We start from the raw sequence: 23,175 nt of genomic DNA on the forward strand, positions 1-23,175 counted from the left end.
GAATAATACCTAACTTTTAAGAATCTCAACTCACCTGCATCACAATAATTGAGCAATTCTTTGTGTCTTCTGTTAGCTTTCAGATCCTTACAGCCAGTCATTCAGATATAATTCCAGGATCTTTTCCACCATGGGAATTCTCACATTTGATTTCTTAACGTGTCTCCTACAATCCTTCCAAAAGAAAGTGGTGGAAGTCACTACTGAATCAAACAAGTAAGTAATGGAAAAATAGAGCTTCATTAACTAGATCTTGAATTGGAAAAGTAACATCCTTTCTTTGCACAAGAATAAAGTGTGTCTTTATTCAGATTTTGGAGGGTCAGAAGAGGGTGTCCAGGCATTGCCCATATGCACCCAAAAGCAAATCAACACAGTGCTGCTCCTTAACACTGCAGACATTTCTACCTGAGCGCTGTCATTTTTTAGATTTCCAGGGATTGGATTTTTGAGGGAGAGATAAGGACATTTCCCACATCTTTTTGTATAAAGGTAGATCTGTTTAAACAGATAGGATTTGTAGCTGAAGTTGTCTTTCTCTTTGGGGGAGGTTTTGATGGTGTCTTCTCCAGGGCACAATAGAAGATTCAGCTGTGGCAGTCGTTGGCTGTACCATACCTCAGTATAAGTCTGAATGTTACTTATATCTTATTTACCTTTGAATGGCACTACTGGCTTCAAAGACACTTGTCAGAGTGAACAAATGAACAAATGCTATGTCAATAGTGTTTTTCAGGAACAATCCCTGACTCTAGTAACAAATATTTGTCTTAAATTATGCAGTCACTTTTAATCCATTTATGTAACAAATTAAGACAAAATGTGAATTAACACTTCTCCTTGCTGTTTCTATGCTTGTTTTTCTTTCCCCACCCAAGACAAATAATTTTAGACAACATATTCCAAATATCCTGAAAATGTTTTTGATATCCAAGTGTCAAGATGCAATTTCCATAATAATACTTCTATGTTTTTGTGGATTTCTGATTTCAGTCTGATGTCACCCTGTGAGACAGACAGATTCATTTCCTGCAGTGTTTTTTCTGTTTCCATTATCTGCAGAACCTCAGGCAAACAGTTTACAGCATGGATAGTATCCCAGCACCAAGCAAGGGCTGTCATATCTGGTGAGGTTTGACAGTTTGCAGAAATTGCTCAGGGAGTTGGATCTTTTTCTTACAGATAATAAGGCTAGCATGTTTTCAGATTATCCGATTCACACATTCTAATGATTTCTTCTCAGTTTCTCTCTACCACAATGGCAAGCTGGAATGTCATTTGATGATTACCAGCTAAACATATGTAGCGCAGCCACTTCTGATGCATGAAGTTTTAATGCATATTGAGTACTCAGACTGACACAATTCGAAAGTGGCATCTGTTTTGGGACTTCATATTTTGGCTTTCAACTGGGTGTGAAATGAAAATTCTCTGATATGATGAAATATTATTTTCTCACATTAACATGGAAAGACAAAGTGTCCTTTAGGTCAGCTTACTGCATCTGTTTGCACTGAGTTTTTGCTAAAACACAAACGAACAATGCTTTTCTAACTCACTGTGGCATTTTGCTTTCTGCTACTTGGCCACAGCTAATCTTTCAAAATTGCCAAACCAGTGGTAAAGCAGGTTTTTCTTTAGTTGTTCCCTACTTAATTATCAGTGACTTGCAAACTGCCTTTCATTTTCACTGTGTCAATCCCAGTAATCCCAGGGCTCAAAACGACCAATTAGTGACATAGTGGCAAAAGAATTTCACCACTGTTTCTAGAGCTGAGTTTAGCTTCTATTTAGGAGTGTTAAGAGCCTCATAATTAGATTTCTTTCTTAACATCAACTAGTATCTGTAAAAAACCCCAGTGGTTTAAGACCAAGCAATCATTTTGATAGAATAGCAGTTATGCTTTTAACTGACATCTTGTGTACTGCAGTGCTCCCTTGTCTTCACTTAAAATTGTAGAGTTGTGGAAGCTGAGGTCTGTGCTTGAACTCTGCTCACACACTGTTTCCACTCTTTTGCTGCACTCATCCTTCATAGACAGTAAAAATGGTTAATTCAGACCCTTCCCGTTCCTCATGGGATGCCAGGGAAAGAAAACTGGCTAAGAGGAGAGTGTGGTGAAAGAAGTGGGAACAAGACTAAAGATGAAATGGCTTTCTCCCTTCCTTGCCTCACTCAGCGCCAGTCCTCTGTCACATACTTATTGCACAGTTACCTCCAGCCAGTCTGAGCCAGGTGAAATATGCAACACTAATCTCTAAATGGTCAGCGTGCAATTAAGAAGATTCTGCTGTAAGGAATTGGTGTAATACGAAGCAAGAAAACTGCCACAAGTGACAGCAGCTCATGTCACAACATTGAGGCAGAGGTGCACTCATGGGTTGACAAGTCTCATTCATGCCAAGAGCACATTGTCTTAACAGCTGCTGCTGGGGCTACTGCAGCCTCAGCTCTGAAGCAGCTTCCTTCATTCTCTTTCTTCCAGTTTGTGAGAGCAAATGTACAGAGTCCACTGCCTCACTGGTAAGCAGTGATATTAATTAATAGGCATGCACATCATGTCTTATGGAAATCGAGACATCAACATGCATAAGAGCTTTCTGTCTACAGAATTTCACCTTTGGGAGTGTAAGGTCATATATTTATAAAAGCCTAAGTAATCTTGAAATAATCCCTACTCACTAGAGAATATAAAGCAAGGAAAGCAGCAGTGAAAGGAAAACTGCATGCATTTCAAAATCCATGCAATCATTACTACTAGCTATGAAAAATCATGAGTCACAATATAATTTGCATCTGAAACATAATAAAAATATCATACTCTCAAACTCAGCAGTTTTGTAAAACAGACAAGAGAGAAGATTTGGGGATCTCTGAATATATGCTATTTTTGACAATGATTAGTTTAATAAGGTTGTTTCAAAATATTTCTTCAAGTAAACACAGTTCAAATATTTTAAAAAATATTAATAAGAGGAAAAAAATGTCTAAATGTTTCTTATGCACTGTGAAGCTCCCGCTAATTTAAATTCTAAGATTTAGCTGCTAGGAAAAAAAAAAAAAGTTTAAGTTCTATGAAATCCTTGCTAAATAAAACGCAACTTAGTTTTCTGGAATTCATGTTCCTAACTTGGTGAACAAAAGATGATGAATAACTTCTAATCTACGAGGAGCATGTCTTCTTTTTCTTCACATCAAGCATGACTCCCTCCTGCTGGGAACCTCTCTGGGTGAGATCATTCAGTGTTCTTTTTTCTCAACACTTATAAATACTGGCAGGGACTAAATCAAATTACACAGAAAGACTTAGTTTGAAATCCTAAATTAGATTTTACACTCTAAAGAGAAACTATGGTTGAATTTGTGTACTCACAAAAACAAACAGACAAAAAAAGCTACAACTCTTGGCAACGTAGAGATCATAGGCACATGAACAGTCAGGTGAAGTAACTTAAACTTATAAAATTCTTCCACTATCTTTGCCCAGAGAGAGACTGACAGAATGACAGACTGCTGGAAGCATATCCAACATATCTGAGACTATTCCAAATAGACTGATTTAAGTACACTTATACATCTATTGCTAAGGTATTGCTAATAAATAAATATACAAACAATGTTGCCTTCCCCAAATCATGACAATGGGGACTCTGATCCATATCCTATTTCTTCCCTGCCTTCATCATATGGCTTCCTGCTGTGAGTTGTTTACAATTTCTTAAGAAGAATTTCTTCCCTCTCTTCTGATCAGTGTTAAAATTACAATGTAGTCTGTAATGCTGTTGTGACTACCAGGTGGGAACAATACTATGCAGCAGATTTACCAAGAAAACACAAAGTGCTCTCTCTTGAAGTTAATTCTCTTTGTATATTTAAGGCTTCCATTAAATGTTTTAACTGATATGCCAAAGGAAGAGTTCATAGGCGCTGGAGCAGGTTAAAGAAGGGCAACAAGGCTTGTGAAGGGCTTGGAGAATATGCCCTGTGAGGAGAGACTGAAGCAACTGAGGCTGTTTAGTCTGGGCAAAAGGAGGCTGAGGGGAGACCTTATTGCTCTCTTCAAAGACCTGAAAGGTGCCTACAGTGAGAGTGGGGTTGGTCTCTTCTCACTTGTGACAGGTGACAGAACAAGGGGAAATGGCCTGAAGTTGCACTAGGGGAGGTTCAGGTTGGATGTCAGGAAACACATCTTTACAGAAAGGGTTGTTGAGCACTGGAATAGGCTCCTCAGGGAGGTGGTTGAGTCACCATCCCTGAATGTGTTTAAAAGCCATTTGGATGTGGTGCTCCGGAAAAATTATTTAGCAGAGTGTTGTTAGAGTTAGGGTAGTATGGTTAGGTTGTGGTTGGACTTGATGATTCTTAAGGTCTTTTCCAACCTGAACAATTCTATGATTCTATGATTACATATTTGGTTGTTCATAATCACAGTTTTCCTAAATCAGCTCATAGTCATGTTCTCCTATCATACACTTCTCATCTACCAGAATGGCTGATTCACAGCTTTGGCTCCTGGATGCTTTTCTCCTTGTACTTGTGAGATTGTGTCCTCTTCCCCAAATAATTCATTTTTTCCATGATTTTCCTCTTCAGAACTTCCATAACCTTACCAAATGTTGTAGCTGGTGCATTACTGCTGGCAAAAAGACTGAATTGCTCTAAAAAAATCATTCTGCATAGTGATAACCTTGTGACACGATAGCATGAACTTTCCTTCTTTTCCAGCATTTCAGATAGTAGTAGCAATCTAATTTGTGTGTGAATCTCTGGGACAGAGGTGAAGCTAATTGGCCTGTAGTATCCTGCCCTTTTTTGAAGACTGAAGTCAGTGATATTGCCTTTCCTACAATTTTTAGGCATCTTTTCTGTTCTCCATGACCTTTCAAAGAGGATAGAGAGTTGTCTGGCAGTCACTTCTGCCAGATCCCTCAGCACCTGTAGGTGCATCCCATCAGGACCCATGGTTTTGTGTGCGTTGAGTTTGCCTAGATGAGCTCTGACCAGATCCTCCTCAGTACAGGGGAAGTCTTCCTGTCTCCAAACTCTAGCATTCCTGAAATATGCATGTCCTTGTGTATATCATTCTTATATAGAGATATAGTGACTCTGAAATTGCTTTGATGTAATATTGGAACATACTGACAGAATATGTATTTAAGAATTTTATTAAGAAGTTAGAGAATCTGTCTTTACAGCAGTATCTTATAAACTGAAATTGGGCTTTCTGAAGCAGTCATGATGTCATTTGGAACTATCTACACACTTCAACCTTAAAATTCAAGAAGAGCTGTCACCTGCATTTGAACTTGATTTTTGAAAGTGCAGTTGAAAGGATAACCTGTACAGAGCAGTGACTGTCAAGCACATTTCAGCACTGCTCAGGTAAAGTTCAGTTCATGAGAAAATATGAATATGCATGTAATGATGCATCAAAAGTGGCACTAAAATGTGTATATATTTTACAAGGGGATTATTTTTTTTTACATAAATACCACTTATTAGTGGAACAAAAGATAATATAAAGTGTTATAATGGTATCTGAAGTATTGCATTTCTTAATAGATTTAATAGAAAAATTCAATAATGTGCTTAGAAAGATTGTGGCTGAATTGCAAACAGTTTAATGTTATTGCATTTGCATAACTGCCAATGCACAAATTGCAGAAAGGCTTTATGGACAATTTGACAAACACAACACTGATTGCAAGCAGTACCAGAGGAGCAAAAGTAATTAAATTAAAGACTTTTTGCCACAATACACTAAATTCTCAGTGTAACACTGAAAGAGCTACTTTCAACTCAAAGGTGCTCAGGAAACTTCAGGCTGTTAGATCCTGGGCTGGTAAACTTTTGATATTTGCCCTGTCAATGTAATGGATTTTCCTCAGATTGTTCCTCTTCCACTGCTGGAGTGCTTTATTTAAACATCACAGTGAAGAACTAAAAGCATGGTTGGCTCTAATAAAATTCAGGTTTTTTCATTATTTCTTTTCTGAAATAATGAAATTTCTGAGTGAGCACAGGAAGATACAAGTTTGGAAATGCATATTTCAGCTATAAATTACAATATCTCTAAAGCCAATATTAGAAAAGAATTAGCCATCCATGGCAGGACTCCTAGTTTTATGTTGTAGGGCACATTTTCTCTTAATAGATTGGTCTTCATTCCGTAAACATTCATAAATGATGATATTTACTAATATCAGTTGTACTGTGATTTTGGTGGAAATATTCACATAAACAGAGCAAACTTTGAACATATGCAATTTGTGCTTTTAGATAATAACCCATCCTTAAAATAAAAGCATTGTCTGTCCAATTAGTCCAAGCCTACACAGTAGACTTCATGGGGATGTGGATATCTCTGAACTAGCTTTAAATTGGCCATTTTGAGTACTGGAGCACTGTTTCCATGATAGCAAGAAACTCTACTTGGACTAATTTTCCTTTTTCTGGACTGAGCAAATTAGCTTAAATGTGCCCAGTATGTAAAATAGATAGTTTAAAGCTAGTTCCTTTTTCTTATTATTGCACTATGGTCTTGAATACAGCTGCATTCCAATTAGAGAGGCAAGATAATATTTTGTTATTTAAAGTTTCCTGAGAGCCAGGATGTGTTAAAATTTTATTCATGCAAGCCTGACTCCCATTTCAAATCACAGAGGACAGTAGTTCTATAAATTTGGATATACAGTTATTGGCCACAGAGCTGGCCACAAATCATCCAGCACAAACAGGATTTATGTAGGGTCCTAGGCAGGTTAGTTACAGGCTGTGAGTGTTTTTTCACTGTATCTCAGTGAAAATGTTTGAGAAAATATAACCTATGAAGCAACGAAAATTGTAATAAATGTTTTAAAAGTATAGCTTTTCTACTATTACTATGGCTGAGGAACTTTTACAATTACATAAAAAGATTGCTGTATTAAATGTCTTAAAATCACTTTCCTTGACTGGGTTGCTATGAATTTAACGATATTGGATGAGGTAGAGATTTCAGTGTGGATTATTGTACAAGAGCTGCGACTAACATATATGCACAATCCTACTTTCTATCATATCCCTTAAAGCCCATGCACCCCAAATTGTGTTACATGTCAGTCTTTCCTGCAGTTGTGATTGTCTGCTTCCTAATACTAACCACTCAACATTTATTCCCGATGATCCTTTTTCCAGTTCCTTTGGAAAAACAATATTGGGAACATTATGAAGGGAAGAATTGATTTCCATAAAGAACTCAGTGCTGAAACTTTGGGCTTGTAAATACTTATTGTTTCCATTTCCTCAGATTGCAGTGGCACTAAGATATCCTTTGAGTAAAATCTACCTCTAACTGTACACTTCAACCACTCCTTAGCAGAACTACTGGGAAGACGTATGGAAGCATTGCAAAGAGTACGTGAAGGGTGAAGGGGGTGATGAAAAGAGGAGGCTCTCACCTGATGCATACGGATTAATTTAAAATACTTCAAATACGTTTTGAAAGGCATCAGTTATTCATTTCAAAGGAGAACGTTGAAGAGATAGTAGAATAAATGGAACAGGGAAAGACAAGTTTTGGTTGTGCCAAGGAAAACAAGAGAATGACAAAAGAATGAGGCGTATATGTGGAGAGGAATAGAAGGCAAGTGGTGAGGGGTTCTGAATGCTCCAAAAAATTATCTATAAGATCTTGACATACCAGAGAGATGTGGAGAAAAACCTCTTGAAATTCAATGAAGACAAGTGTGTGGCCAGGCATCTGGTGGGGAATAATCCCATGCAGCAGGACTGACTAGGGAATGATCTGCTAGAATGTAGCTCTACAGAGAAAGGACTTAATGGTCCTGGTGGGCAAGCTGAACTGAATTAGGAAAAGTATTGTCAGCAGGTTCAATGAGATGATCCTTCCCCTTTTACTCAGCCCTGGTGAGGCCACATCTGTAGTACTGTTTTCAGCTCTGGGCTCCCCAGTACAAGAGAGATATGAAGCCCCTAGAGTGAGTCCAGCAAAGGCCTGCTAAAATGTGTAAGGGACTGGAGCATCTCTTATATCAGGAAGGCTAAATGAGCTGGGCCTGTTCTGTCTGGAGAAGGATCAAGGGGGAATTTGACCAGTGTGTATAATTATCTGAAAGGAGACTGTCAAGTGGATGGGACTGGACTCTTCTCAGCAATGCCAAATGATAAAACAAGTGGCAATGGGAATAAACTGAAACACAAGAAGTTCAAAGTGAACATTAGGAAAAACTTAATAACAGCAAAGATGACTGATCTCTGGAACAGACTGCCCAGAGAGATTGTAGAGTTTGCTTCACTGGAAATATTTAAAAGTTGTCTGCACATAATTCTTGATAATGTGCTCTAGAGGGCCCTGCTTTAACAAGGAGATTGGTGTAGATTTCCAGTGGTCTTTTTGAACCTTAGCCATTCTGTGATTTTCAGCCTCATCCTTACCTCCCCGGCTCGTTTTCTCAAGAGTCTTTCTGCTTTTCTATGAGAGGTTGATGGCTGTCTCAATCAAATTTAATTATTCAGAATTTCATGTAGTATTATAGTATCCTGTAGTACCAGTTAAATCCTCTTTAGAAGCTAGTTTGGAATAGCTGTTCATACATACTATTTACTCTCACATATCTGTCTTGTTATCTATTGCTATCTCAGCCATTTTAACAAGAGGCCATTCACAGTCTCCCATAGTGTAGGAAAGGGGAAAGGGAAGTTCATTGCTCAATCAGTGAATTCAGAGATGTAAACAAAAGACACACACAAAAAGCAGTTATTGAAAGTAATTGACAGCCTGAGGCTCAAGTATATTTTCCAATTTTCTCACAAAGATACTCTTCACAGCCCCATTTCCAGTCTGTACAAAGAGTTTCAATCCCTTAGGTGAGAGCAGCAGCCTCTTCTTTTATTTTCCCTTCTTTGTTTCTCCAACATGTCCAAGATTAAGTATGAAGAATAACTGCAAAACACTTTTTTTTTTTTTTTTTTTTTCCGTGATCAGGCATCTGGCATGGGCTTTGCTACATACAAGGTTACTTCTTACTTTCTCCCTTAAGATGTGAATAATTAACCTGGCTGCAGCCCAGCAGCCTTTCTATTGAAGGAAATATTTTTATTCATAGATATTTTATATATCATAGATATATAATATATATTTTTATATTCATAGATAGTGCCAAAAGATACAAACTTGAGCTAGAGAAACCTTAATTTTGAGGCAGTGTGTCTGGATTATGAATGTTATACAAGTCAAGTATAAGTTAAATAATTTATGTTTCTCTTATAAAGCACTTTACTACTAAGCATACCTGTGGAAGATTTCTACACAGTGGAACTGAGAGAGAATTCAGTACGTGTTCATAGCTGGATTGAAACTTGATCTAATGAGAGATGTCTCTGTCTATGAGACATATGTCTATACCTCTTTCTATGGAAAGGATGTCGGAGTAGATGATCTTTAAGAGTGTCTTCCAACCCAAACCACTCTGATTCTGTGCTACAAAAACTGAAGAACTCTTGATCTTACATGTATCAAACAATTTTTTTGGTTAAGCATGTACTATTCAACAGTTAAGTGTCTTAAGGACAGAGAAGGAACCAGATTCTCCTAAGAGCAATAGATTGCCAGGACCAAATTCCTGAAATTCAGATCCTGCATTACATAGCTGTAGCTTAATCAATGTATCTGGTTAAAGGCAGAGATTTTTAATGTATTTCAACTCCCAATGAGCATATCTGCACATACTTTGCTACATTTGAATTATTTTTATTTATATTTCAGAGACTACAATTTGCTTAACTTGATGATCTGAGGCCATGAAATATACTACAGCTCTTAGTTAGCAAGTTATAAGTGAATTTTCAGCTCTTGATTACAGATCATCAACTGGCAGAGAACCATCCTAACTTTCAGAGAATATTGTACTGATCCTTCCTTATACCAGTGCTACGCTATGAATTTATTCCATCTTAAGAACTAACACTTAGGGTGGGAGAAAATACTATGTTCACACATTTATTGCTTTGTAAGTAGATCTGTAGAACTTGGAATTTAATCCTGGCACATTATATTAGTATCTCAAATTTTAAGCTCGGTCTCTTCTCACTGATGACAGGTGACAGGATGAGGGGAAATGGCCTCAGTTGTACCAGGGGAGGTTCAGCTTGGATATTAGGAAAAACTTCTATTCAGAAAGGGTTGTTAAGCACTGGAATAGATTCCCAGGGAGGTGGTTGAGTCACCATCCCTGAATGTGTTTCAAAGCCATGTGGATGTGGTGCTCAGGGACATGAATAGCAAAGGGTTGTTAGGGTAGTATGGTTAGGCTGTGGTTGGACTTGATGATCTTTAAGGTCTTTTCCAATTTGAGTAATTCTATGATTCTATGATTCTAAGTTTTCGTTCTTGGTATAGAAGACATTAGAAAGAAAATGTAAGTTATGTGGTGGCACAATTGCTTTAATTAAATGCAATTTCAATTGTGGCCATAACATTCTGCTCAGTGTTTGCCATTTTACAATTACTTTAAGGAATAGCAGATGAAGCAAAAATTGAGGAAAAAAAAATCACAGATGTTATATTGATTTAAGTCCCTGACACTTTCCCTTTGTGATAGATATTGTAGCTTTTGATTTGATGTAAATGAAATATTGTTAAACATTCCAAATATTCAGTTTAATTTCTGGACAGTAATTAGAAATTATTTTATTTAGGCAAAACTTTCAAAAAGAGAATTCAGAAACAAAGACAAAATATGCAGAAACAAAGCAAAATATGCAGACTTACGCTGCACTAAAAAATGATCTTCAATATTCATATATATATGGGAGAAATAACATTGATTTGATAGCAAAACTTAGATGTAAATGGTCTGTAGTACTAATTTTAAAGTTGTGTTAGTAAAAAAAATCTGTTTCTTACATTACCAAATGTTAATGATGTGCTATGATTTTCTATATCCAATATAATACAGAATTTTGTAAGAAAGAGAATAAGCAAACTGCCAGTCTTCTACAGCAGATGGAAACACTCGCAAATATATTTCTGAAAGAAAAGTCTAGTCTGAGAATTAGCTATTGATAAAGTAATTATGAATGAATAACATTAAATGATGCTGTTAACTCTGCAAGTTTGAATTGCTACTTAGGTAAATGACCCATTACCTTATACTGGCTAAGACAAAGAACATTCAAAACCAAACCCATGTCATTCCACCTTTAGAATATCCTGATTGTGAGGGGGTTCCATTATTCAAATCTTTAAGTATATTCTTCCACAGCAGTACTATTTTGGGGTCAGAAGGTTTCTCTCCAAATGGAAACCCTCTCTGAAGATTTAGTTTTTAAACTCTGCTTTGATTCACATTCAGAGCTGACGCCTTCTAATGAGAATCTCCACCAACAATTCATTTTTTTCTTTATGAACATTTCTGCAGTGTCAAAATGCTCCAGTCAGTTGACTGTGATAAAAGATGCAAATGGAACATAGGAAAAATTTATGAAGCAAAACTACTGGCATGTCAAACTTCTGACAGATCAGATGTAAACAGAAATCAAGAGGGCTAAGAAAGAATTTGAACACTTTGCAAAGGATGCTTGAGCTGACAGTAAAAACAGCTTAAATACAAGAAAAGCAGGAAGACAGATAAATAATAATAATAAAAAAATTAAATGTAGCAAGTATGGGATCATGAGATCAAACAGATTTTTATGTCTTACCTTCAAAAACCAGCAGAACTAGATGATATTCACCAAGACAGAAGTCATATGTGAAATTACGGAGCACTTGGCTAAGGGCATAACCTGTCATCACAAGTAGTATCTGTGTCAAAGTACTGGTGAGCTGCCAGTATGATTACCAACTACAGAAAGTCCTTCATCCTGGTAAGTCTGACTTCTGCCTCTGGTTAGATTACAGTAGAATAAAGAATAAGGTAGCTAAATTCATAGGAAAACATGATCTCTGAGGAAAGAGGCAGGGTGGCGCAGTTAACAGATCCAGTGCGTTCATAGAAAACATATGAGTAGAAAAGTCTAAAAAAGGTAAAAAAAAAAAATCAAACTATCAGAAGTCTTAACTAATCTGGACACTGACTTTAAAGTATGGTACCTGCTTTTCACAACATTTAGTGTTTGTTGTACTTTATGCCAGCTGAAAATTAGTGTGCTCATTATGTTTGTAAATCTGAACTCAAAGATTCTACAGGAATCAGAAAAAGAAGAGTATGCAGAAGTTTGAAGCTGAGACCAGAAACATGTATGAACTCAGAATCAAAGACAGGCATTGAACACACCTGGCAGCTATAAATTATGGGTTGTTTGGGTTATTTTTGTAATATTCTGTTTCATCTACTACATTACAAATTTTGTGACAAAAAAAAAAAAAAAAAAAAAGGCTTTCTTCAGTTTTATTAAATTTTTATTTATATCTAGAGTCCAAATTTGAAATGATCCTCTGCCACAGTATGTCAAAAACAAGATTAGAGAAGTTAGACATTAAAAAAAATAAAAAGACTCAGTTTTTATTCAGGGAAAGTTTTTATACAGTGCAGTTTTTATACAAGGAAAATCACAACAATTGTTTTCAAGTTAGTATCAGAAACTAAACAAAATTCTGGAAACTGAGATGCTGCCTTTTCAAACTTATTCAAGTAAGAAAAAAATACCTTTAAATACTTTTGAAGTAAAGCTCATAAAAACTGACAGGTATGTTTGTGAAACCAAGCCAGAGAGAAGGTTGAAAAATGAAATTCAAGAACTTGGAGATAACAGTTCACAGAGTTTATGTGTTAGTCCATTCCCTGGTACTCTTCCACACTCCAGCTAGCTCTCCCTTAGTGTGCTGTAGTGAGTCATACAGGACTGCTTGGTTTCAAGACTTGGCTTTGTCCCTCTTCTACTAGTAATACAATGTAGTCTGTTTTTTATAGGGTTGGAAAAAAAAAAAAAAAAAGAGTAGGATGGAAATTAGATCATAATTTTAGAAGAAACTCAAAGATAAAATTGCTTGAGCAAGTGATGTGAACTTTACCTTGAGACAGCATGAAACCCACCAACAAATTACTTTTAAGCGATAAGTACCCACAACTTTCTCTTTTGAGTGTTACTAAAAGATCAAGTGAGGCTTGGCTCTTAATGAGATGCGTAGCACATAGACTGCAAGGAGATATTTAAATCTAGTTTGAGAAAACAATTTGCTTAAATCACAGTGATCCCAGGTCCCGTGTTAATAGCAGGAAACACTTCTACTGCATTTCTTCTGCAAAGAGGATGATATTGCCAGGGCACTGGGACATTGAAGTAATGTGGGACTGATGGTTCAGAATTCAGGTATGAAGCTACTGTTCCAAAAATTTAATGACCCATAGCAAAACTGCCTTTAGAGGAGTGACACTGTAGCTGCCTTTAAAATTTCTCGTCATCTTGTGCTGTGTGATATTTTTAAATGTCACTGTGATCTTAGTGTCCTGTGACCATTATTTGCTGCTTAGCTAACTTAGTTAAATTAGACTTTTTTTTTTTTTTTTTTTTTTTTTTTTTTTTTTTTTTTTTTCCTCAGGCATTGACTGAGGTGGCTAGAAAGTGTCTACAAATAATGACAATATGGTCTGGGTTCATTAGTTTCTTAAACTCCTTTACAGTTTCTGCTTGTTATTTAATGCAAGCATGAAAAGTTCATCAATAAGTTACTGTTAAGGCACAGATATAACCTCCACTGTCAGTCATAAAATGAATGACATAGAAGAAATTAAAAAAAAACCCTATGGAATGATTGCTTGGTAGTTATTTGGCTGAATCTGTAATGAATAAAAAATGATCTGACCTTTCTCATGTTACTTATAAATAAACAAAAAACAAAATGATGCTGTCATTTGGGCACTAAGTTAGTGACAAAGGATCTATGAGGCACATACATGCAGGATCTGACATTTTCCCAGCATCAGTAATTGTCTGTCATTTTTCTTTCATGCTTTACACATTAGGAATATTTCAGTTTATCCTGAGTGGCCAATCTCTGAATTGATGGAAGTAAAACATATGCAACACACTGACACTTGAAACTTCATAGATTTCCTGAAGCAACAACACTGTTAAAGGTAAGGCAAGGTTGATTAAGTGCAGAAGCATTAAATTTTTAACAATGTCTCATTGATACCCTGCATAATTGTTGCTATATTCAGTAGCTGTCTCCATAAGTGCTCCTTCATTATTCAACAGGCTGAGACACTTTGTGAATGCCATCAAAATCAATTACACTATGGCTACTTTGGGGGGCCAATGAGGCAAAGAATTAACCTCCAACTAATTTCCAAAGTCATTTACTGACTGATAGTTTAGCACATTTATTTCCACAAGCATTTTTGTTATGTTATGAAGCATTTAAAAAATACGGTAAGAAATAAAATATGAGAATAAATCTGAACAGTAAAAGGGCAATTATAATTACATGATAAGTTGAAGTAAATGTTGCACACTGGGTATTTAGGGCAATGGGTTATATATGAGTTAATTCATGAGATGTATTTTCACTCAGTCTTTAAAAATCGACGCATTGATTGACTTAGCTTAAAACAATAATGCTTATTTATAAGACATGGTCATCCAGCTACCTGATTGAATCCATTACTATTGAATTTCATAATTGGACTAACTGAAGTTATACATAGGTTCCTCTGAAGGTAATGCTTCCTATCTATTTCCATGGAAACTACAACAGATCACAACAACACAGATTGATAGAGTTCAACTACAAATTCTTGGCTGCAAAACACTATTTTTCAACATAGTCAACACCATGTTTCACCAGCGATGAACAAGAGTCTGCATGCCACACTCATAAAAATCTGTACTAGTGGAGGTGCCCATTGTCACTGTCCCCACTGCTGAAGCACAACACTCACTGTCTCACTGTGCTTTTATCCACTCTTCAGTCACCATAAACATTCAGCAAGCATCAGTGAATGTCAGTGGGTGCCATTTTTTCTACCTGAAGGAATTCAATTCCATACCTTTGCTTCATTCACACTTCCATGTCAGACACCATTCTGTCCAAATGCCCCTCTGCTGCCGTATGTTGCACAGGAACAATATTATTAGAAAGGTTTGGCCTCTACTGCCATACCAACAACATCCACTCTTAATATCATGGGCCAGTATAATAAAATAGGAGGCATTTCTATCAGAGCAGGCCCCATAGTATGGAATAAGAATTAGAGAATTAAATAAAGATGTTTGCTTTTCTCTTTCCACTGGGCGGCGTTGGACTTAGACAATCATTTTATTCATCTTAATATGAATATTTTGGAGAATGGACAAGATTATAATATAAAAAGGTAATCTTTTTTCTCCCTAAAGGAACTGGCTATATAACGCCTGGAACATTGATGGCATTTAGACAAATGACTTAATACTCAGGAACACTTTTTTCTTTATATTCTTCTGTTAAAAACTCAGCTGGAATCAGGAGTCTACGACTCTAATAAAAGCAATGTACAGGACAAGTGTCTAGAAAGAATTTATACACTAAATAAACACAACTAAAAAACCACAACACTAGATGAGGGCTGCTCCAAAAGTAATGTCTCATATTTATATTAAGTTTAGAAGAGTAGAGTACAACTTAGTTGGTAGATACATTGCCATTTTCTCTTGCACTACTACTGCATGATCATGGTCAGAAGAAGCTATTGAAGACATATCTGGCACTGAAAATTATCCCTTAGTTTGGGTTTTGCTTTCATGTTTGGTTGGCTGGGTTGACCACTCCATAAATCCAGGAACTTCAGGAGCCTGTCAGTGCACTTTGTGCTCACTTTTACATTGAAGTTTGAGAAAAACAAAGAATATGGCTATGCATGCAGACTGGGGGATGAAATGTTGGAGAGCAGCCCTACATCCAGGAAGGCCAAATGTACCCTGGGCTGCATCAAGCGCAGCACTGCTAGATAGTCAAGAGAAGTTTACTATTCTTCAACACAGTCAACACCAGTAACTATGCATTTTCAGCAGTGATGGAGAAGAGCCTGCATGCCACACTTGTAAAAATTTGCACCAGTCACAGTGACTTACTCTCACTGTCATCACTGCTGAAATGCACCACCCGCCACCTCACTGTGCTCACATCCACTGTTTGGTCTCCATTAATGTTCAGCAAGCATTGATGAATATCAGTGGGTGCCATTTTTTCTTACGAAATAATTCAGTGAGACACCTTTACTTCGTTCATACTTCCATGTCAGACACCATTTAGTTGCACTGCCCCACTACAGCCTCCACTGTAGTACTGCAACAAAAGTTAATAAAATATTGCTGGAAAGGTTCAGGCTTTACTGCCATGCCACAACACCTGCCTCTGACTTTGTGGATCAACAGGAGACATTATTTTTGGAGCAGCCTTTGTAAAATGTATTATGAAGGTCATATACATAAGTAACAAAATTTATTTTTATCTTTAATATTTTTTTTATTAAAACAAGAAACAAAAACACAAAACTAATGGGATATTTGATTCTGTTTTAGTGAAACTACCACATCAGGCTGGTTTGATGGCAGTGGTTGTAATTCTCAGTGAGCCCTCTGGGTGTTCATCAGAAGGTTTAGATGAAATGTTACTCCTCCTGTGCTTCATCCTTGAAAACATTTGTTCGCAAATGTATGCACTGCCAAAAAGCAGTGACATGAACAAGGTGTGACTGTGAAGGGAGGGATATTTTCCTCTAGTATGAGAGGGCTTATAAAAGTGAAAAGACATGATCATATTTTTTATTTGAGTGTCCGATTGCACCCCCATAGATTCTATTTGAAAAATTATAGGTAGTGTATTTCAACTGAAAATGGAGTTGCAAATACACCAAGAAATGATGATTTTATTGGCAAGCTTGAAACATGCTGTCAAATCCTTTTATCAGACTAGATAGTATGGCTGCATAATTTTTGGTGTTCACAGGACTGTTTAGCCAATGAACAAAAATGCGTATGATTATGTGCTATAACTTGATCTGGGACTGCACTGCGTCCTCTCCGTGCTCTTGTTTCAGCTCAGATAGCATTAATAACACACCGTTTGGCTATTACTGAGGAATGGTTAGTCTCAGAGCTGGGTGACACTGTTTAGCAGGACAGAGTCACTGCTGCAGAGGGGATAGGTGGTGCAGGGCAGGGGCTGGGCTGCTGTGCTGGGCCACATACAGCCTGTGAGCTGCAGGTTGAACTGGTTGTAGCCACATTATCTGCGAAGCAAGTGTATATACAAATACATATTTAGTCATGAGCTCAGTTTAGTAGTCTACGTTATGTAAGGAACCAAGACTAGTGGCAAAAGAATCATAGTCCAGCTGGACTCACCTGAATCTCTGTGTTTTTGTGTCAGTGAAGGCTTCAGTCCAGAAAACAGCAAAGTGTTGTCTAACCACAGTAAAAAGCTTTGATCTTAGTTTGGCTGAAAACTGATGGAACCTTTTAAATAAAAAGCAACAAAAACTTTAATTATTGATTTGAATAGAAAAGCATTGCAAAATTTAGGCTTGGATTATTTTTGCTTTGTGCTGCTACAACAGAGATTCTGATAGTGCTTCTACCAGAAAATGAACATTATTATGGCCTCTGGAGGTATTTGAAGTGGAAGATATACACTAAACATGGTTTGTAAAGTTCGTATGGCTTATTTGGGCGAAGATACGCATCAAAAGAACATGACAAAGCTTTTAATAGCTTTTTCCAACTGGGAAGTGAGCAATCTTCATTTCCACTGCATTCATTTAAAGGTGAAATCACTGACACTTTACAGAAATTAACATAACAATTATTAATTAACAATTTCAACATTCTGAAAAAAAATTCTCTCTTCAGCTTTAAGCTAGATGATTCTCAGAACACTAGACAGTGAAACATGGTAGACTAGGCATTAAGATATATAGAATTATATACATGCAATGTGTTTTAAGTGTGTAATGAGCATGAGAACATGAGACCAGAGAAAGAGAAACATGATATAATGCCTTCTTGAAGGCATTCAACTCTGAAAAGTGTCCCTGCTTCCATGCCTTGCATGAAACCTTTATTAAATAAAATTATATATATATATAAAATATAAAATAAAGCTGAAATTTTAATAGTGAGAGTAATTAATCACTAGAAAGGCGTAGCAAGATATGAGGTCTGTTCTTCATCATTTGAAGAACTGAGATTAAATATCTCTCTTAAAAATATGGTATACTTCAAACAGATATTAATATAGAAATTGCCCAGTGAAATTCATTTCCCTGTGTCATATAAGAGGTCAGACTGGGTCAACATTGTGATATCTTTATCCTTAAAATCTATGAATCAATAGATTGGCAGAGTAAGATTTGAAGTAAGCTCCTTACTTACTAGAAGTTACCCCAACTTCTTTTTCTAAGTAACCCGATTTGATGAGTGCGGCTGTTTTTTCTCAGTAGTCTTCCACTACAAAGCAGACTAAAAAACTCAGGCTTCTTTGTGTGTATCTACTGTTTCTAGCCTTTTACTCCATATCTTATATATAAAGTTTAAAGATAGCATTCAAGACAGTGACAACTGCTCAACTTCAAAAGAGACATTTCTGACAGAGCAAGAGGCTTTCTGGAAGCACTGCTGCAAAGGTATAGAACTGCATCCATCTGTAGGTTTTGGGAATATTTTGACAGATTTATGCAACTATAGAATATTCTAATTCAGGTAAAAATATTCATTGATACATTGTTTTTAAATACAAACTGAAGTATCTCTCAGCTCAAATCTTTTTCCCACTCTTAATTAAGAGAACATACACATGGAATGATAATGTAAATGCAGGCTAGAACTAAAGCACAGATTTACATTATCAGTATGTTGCCAAAATACAGAGAATATTTTATCAGCACATCCTCTTCATTTAGACAATCTGCAAGGAGGATGAAAATATTCTGAGCTCTGCAGAAGATGTAGCATTTGCTGTATTAACAATAAATGAATATTACTGACAAGATGCATTAATATTACTTTGTGTGATATGGCTTCTGGGAATAACCATTTCTTATTTCATTAGTCCAGAGAAAGTTAGATGAATTCTTCCAGCCACTCTTCAAATCTGATAGAAAGTTCATATTCAAAATAAGTTAATCCTTTTCCATTTGTACATCCTGAGTCCATGGATTTATATGAAGAGAAATTTAAGTGGAGACAGGACAGAAGAGTGAAGAGAAAGAGTAAAGCTGGGAAAAAAAAAAATAAATAAATAAAGACAGCAATTTCTATACTAGCATAACATAAAATCAAGCTAGGTATCTTGGTGAGGGTCTAACCCTAATTCTCCTTGCTATTCTCAGTATTTATTAAACTCACCCATTCTTGGATACCCACTTTCTTTTCTTCTTAGTGCATCTTAAATTACAATGCTGAGCCAGCCCATCTACTCTGAAAGCAAGTTTCAGGAGCAAGTAGAGATGGGAATTGCACAAATATTGCTCTTGTTATTTGGAACTTTTCACGAGCTCTGCATTTTCTTAGTCATGCATACTATCACCAGCTTCCTTATCATTTGTCATACCAGCCTGGAGAAGAAAAAACTGCAAGGAGACCTCATTGCAGCTTTCCAGTATTTAAAATGGGATTATAAAAAGGAATGGAATCAATTTGTTACAAGGGTAGACAGTGATATGGTGACAGTGATATGGTAGACAGTGATAAGGGGGAATGGTTTTAAGCTCAAGGAGGGAAGGTTTATGTTGGACGTTGGGGGAAAGTTCCTTACAGAGAGAGTGGTGAGGCACTAGAACAGGCTACCCAGACAAGTTAAGGATGCCCCATCCCTGGAGGTGTCCAAGACCAGGTTGAATGGATTACTAGGCAACCTGGTTTAGAACCAGATATGGAAGTTGGTGGCCTCTGCAACTCGATGATCCTTGGTGTCCCTTCAAACTCAGGCAATTCTATGATTCTATGATCATTCAGCCCCACTTATTTCTTGCTTGCTGTTGGAGCTTACAGAAAAAGATTGTCACTATATTACACATGCAATAGAAAACAAATAGTCTGCTCCTATCTCTCCAAGAACATCAGAGAAAATATCATCTTGCTCAGAAATTCAAAACTTAAGTGCATTTTAACACAAATCTGCAGGTTACTGTGTTACTGAAAATTCCATGAGTACTTGAGTTCTCTCTGCCTGTCACCAGAACATGATAGCCAACTCAACCCACTTTGGTATCTGAGAACGAATGGGGGTTCTGAGGCTGCTTGGAGCTAATCATACTCTTTCTCTTGAGCAAATGTTGCTAAAGAGTTTTTCTGGGATAGGTGTCTTTCACTTAAATATATTATTTCATTAAGAGACTCAAGTACTGTGGAGCTGTATATAACAGCGTATCACTGAATGACTTTACACAGGAATATGGTCAAGAAAGATTTTTTAAATAATGTACTCCACAGCTGTAATCATTGCATTCTTGATATCTGCTTAAAATAATGCAATATAGTTCTAAGTTGTAATTTCATTTGTATTGTTGATACGTCATATCCACACAATACTACTTCCCTTTATAGACTAGCTTTTTACTTGGCAGGAAAATAGGTAGCTCCTGAGGATCTTGATAGAGAAATAATACAAAAATGATTTCATTCCCTCTTGAGAATTATCTGTATCACAATTGTTTGTTAAATATAGTCAAAGCAGAAATCAGTAATATGAGCATATCTTTAGAACTTAGAGTGATTTTCAGATTCCAGGGAGGATGAAAAGAATGATTACTTCACAAACAAAATGCCATTGTTTTCATTTTAGCAGAATTTATTTGTTATGAAGTACATGTGCATTAGTAAAACACCATGGAATATTAAAAAAAAAAATAAAAATTAAAAAAAACACGGAATATTACAGAGTTGTTTCAAATGAAGAAGATTCTGATAAAATAATATGAAAAAAAAGTCAGTTTGATTGTATGAAAAGTTCTTATTTCATTTGGAAACTGATTTGAGGGATACCAGGATCCAGAGACTGGTTTTTATGTCATCACATCATTTCCTACAGGTAGGATGCTTTTCTTGGAAGGTACCTATGATCAAACAATGAGTAGACAGTGCTGGGTGCCTTGAATATAATCACTGAACTGATAATGATGGATTTCTTCTGTGACAGCTTTTTAGGAGATAAATTGGACCATTTTTTTCTGAAATAATATTTTATCCTTGCTAATCTGAGAAATAACTTATTTTTTATTTATTTATTATTTTTTTTTTTTGGGATCTAAAGATAGCTGTTTTTCAAAAAGAATGCAAAGATCTTTTTTTTCTTCAATGTAATTTTAATACTGCTACAAATGAATAAGATTGTTTGCTGTCAGTTGATTTTTGAATAGATCTATTCAATATTCCTGCCACTTTGTCCTATTTATAATGGTGGCAGCCAAGAACAAGTGAGTTTCCAGGATCTCATATTTATTATCCTTTAATGTTCTTTATTGTCTTCATTTTCAATTAAAAGAAAGCACAGTTGAAAAACTTTGATTTCTGATTTAGCTGTAACAACACATAGTCATAGTTTGGGCGTAGAAAAAATTGTTTCTGAAACATTCTTAAATGTGAAAATAGCTTTAACTGAATACAGGAATTTAAAACTATTTATACAGATAATGGAGAGTAAATGAAAGCTCAGAATATTTATTTTATAATAAAACAGTAACTTCTAAGTGAGAATACTTGCTTAAATAAAGGTATGAAGATAAGCTTAAAATGTTTAGATTCTTACTTTATAACTTTTATCTTTCCTTTAAACAATCTGCCAAGTGTTGGTATAATTTTGTTGTTGGCCATCATTCAGAGTAGGGCAGACAGCCAGAAAAGCACTCAATAGTATTTCCTGTTCACCTGTCCATCCCCTTGTAGAATGAAGAGCTGATATACTTAAACCTAGAAAATCCGTCATCCAAAGAGTCTGTTTGCACTGAATTTGCATGTCTTTCTACAGCTTCAGATGGTAAATAAAAATATATTTGGGACTGTTCTGTTCTGGGTGGTGCCCGTTTGTAGCTTCAAAATTAACAATCTCTCAGCCTTCTGCCTTCGTACACACTGCATTTTTTAGGCATTAGATTTCCTCTTTAAAGATAATTTAGACTGCAACAATCTTTTACTCTGAGCAATACAATATTCTTAATACCTTATACCTTAATTACTACTATTTCTAAAATAAAATATTATTCATGATGATTGGAGCATATGTGAATCTTAGTTGTAAGACTGCAAATACTGATACATAGTGCCTGCTAGATCATTAATACTCTACAGGATGATAAACATTCATTACTGTAGATGCTTATTGTGATAATGGTACCAGCTTGAAATACAGTTTGATGCCCTGTGATAGAGATTTCACAGTAAAAAAGATTTCTATGATAGTCTTTTTGTTTTCTTCTAGGTTTTTTGTTTGTTTTGTTTATTCTCATTATTTTTTTCATATGCAGCTGATAACAATTTCCTTCTGTATAATCAAGATGTTATAATTACAATATAATTGTATAATCAATAGATATCAAGATGTTATAATTACAATATAATCAAGAGAATTAGGCAAAGTAAACAATGATCACAAAAGAGAATTAGTGGAAGAGCTTACCCTTCGGCTGAGCTCACCAGAAGACACCAAGAGGGGTGATCTCCAGAAGACATCCTTCCCCTCTGGTAGCCAGCTCTTCAATAGGTCTAGGAGTGGTACAGCCTGGCTCCACCCCTTCTGGCAGCACAGATGAATTGCCTTCACCTGTGCTCCTCTGGCTGACTCATGGCTCGCCTCAGGTGATCAATCAGAGGTTCAGGCCGTGACTCAGCAGTTCCCATACACCTTCTTTACCATGTCATAGCTCAGCTTGAAAAAGGTGTTAAAATTCACGGGATATCTGGAGGTATGTAATCAGCTTAATCAAGATGGTCATCTCATACTGAACATTCTCTTCAGGTAAAAATGATCTACTAGAGAGTTCCTGTGGACCTGGACCAAAGCATTTCTTAGAGTCACATGTTCTTTTTTCATATCACTCGTGATGATGCTTCTTTTCTGTTGATTTTTGGAACTCTTTACAATGGCATTTGCATTAACAGTATTTATCTTACTCAGCATGGGCAGGGCTTGTTTTGTCTGAAACCTAGAGTGGCTACTGCACTAAATGAACAAGAGTAACTCTGTGTATGGTTGAGTA

The 23,175-nt window shown here is 36.2% G+C and overlaps 1 long non-coding RNA gene across 1 annotated transcript; it reads right to left on the minus strand.

Annotated features, from left to right (window-relative positions):
- Window positions 1-22,476: 22,476 nt before the first annotated feature.
- Window positions 22,477-22,814, minus strand: LOC128073968 (uncharacterized). The gene is made up of 2 exons (XR_008202945.1): window positions 22,723-22,814; window positions 22,477-22,681 (listed from the first exon to the last, which is right to left on the minus strand). It is a non-coding gene; the product is annotated as an uncharacterized LOC128073968 (long non-coding RNA).
- Window positions 22,815-23,175: the final 361 nt, after the last annotated feature.

The sequence above is a fragment of the Tympanuchus pallidicinctus genome, unplaced genomic scaffold (assembly GCF_026119805.1).
Source record: "Tympanuchus pallidicinctus isolate F22 unplaced genomic scaffold, pur_lepc_1.0 scaffold8, whole genome shotgun sequence".
NCBI classification, from domain to species: domain Eukaryota; kingdom Metazoa; phylum Chordata; class Aves; order Galliformes; family Phasianidae; genus Tympanuchus; species Tympanuchus pallidicinctus.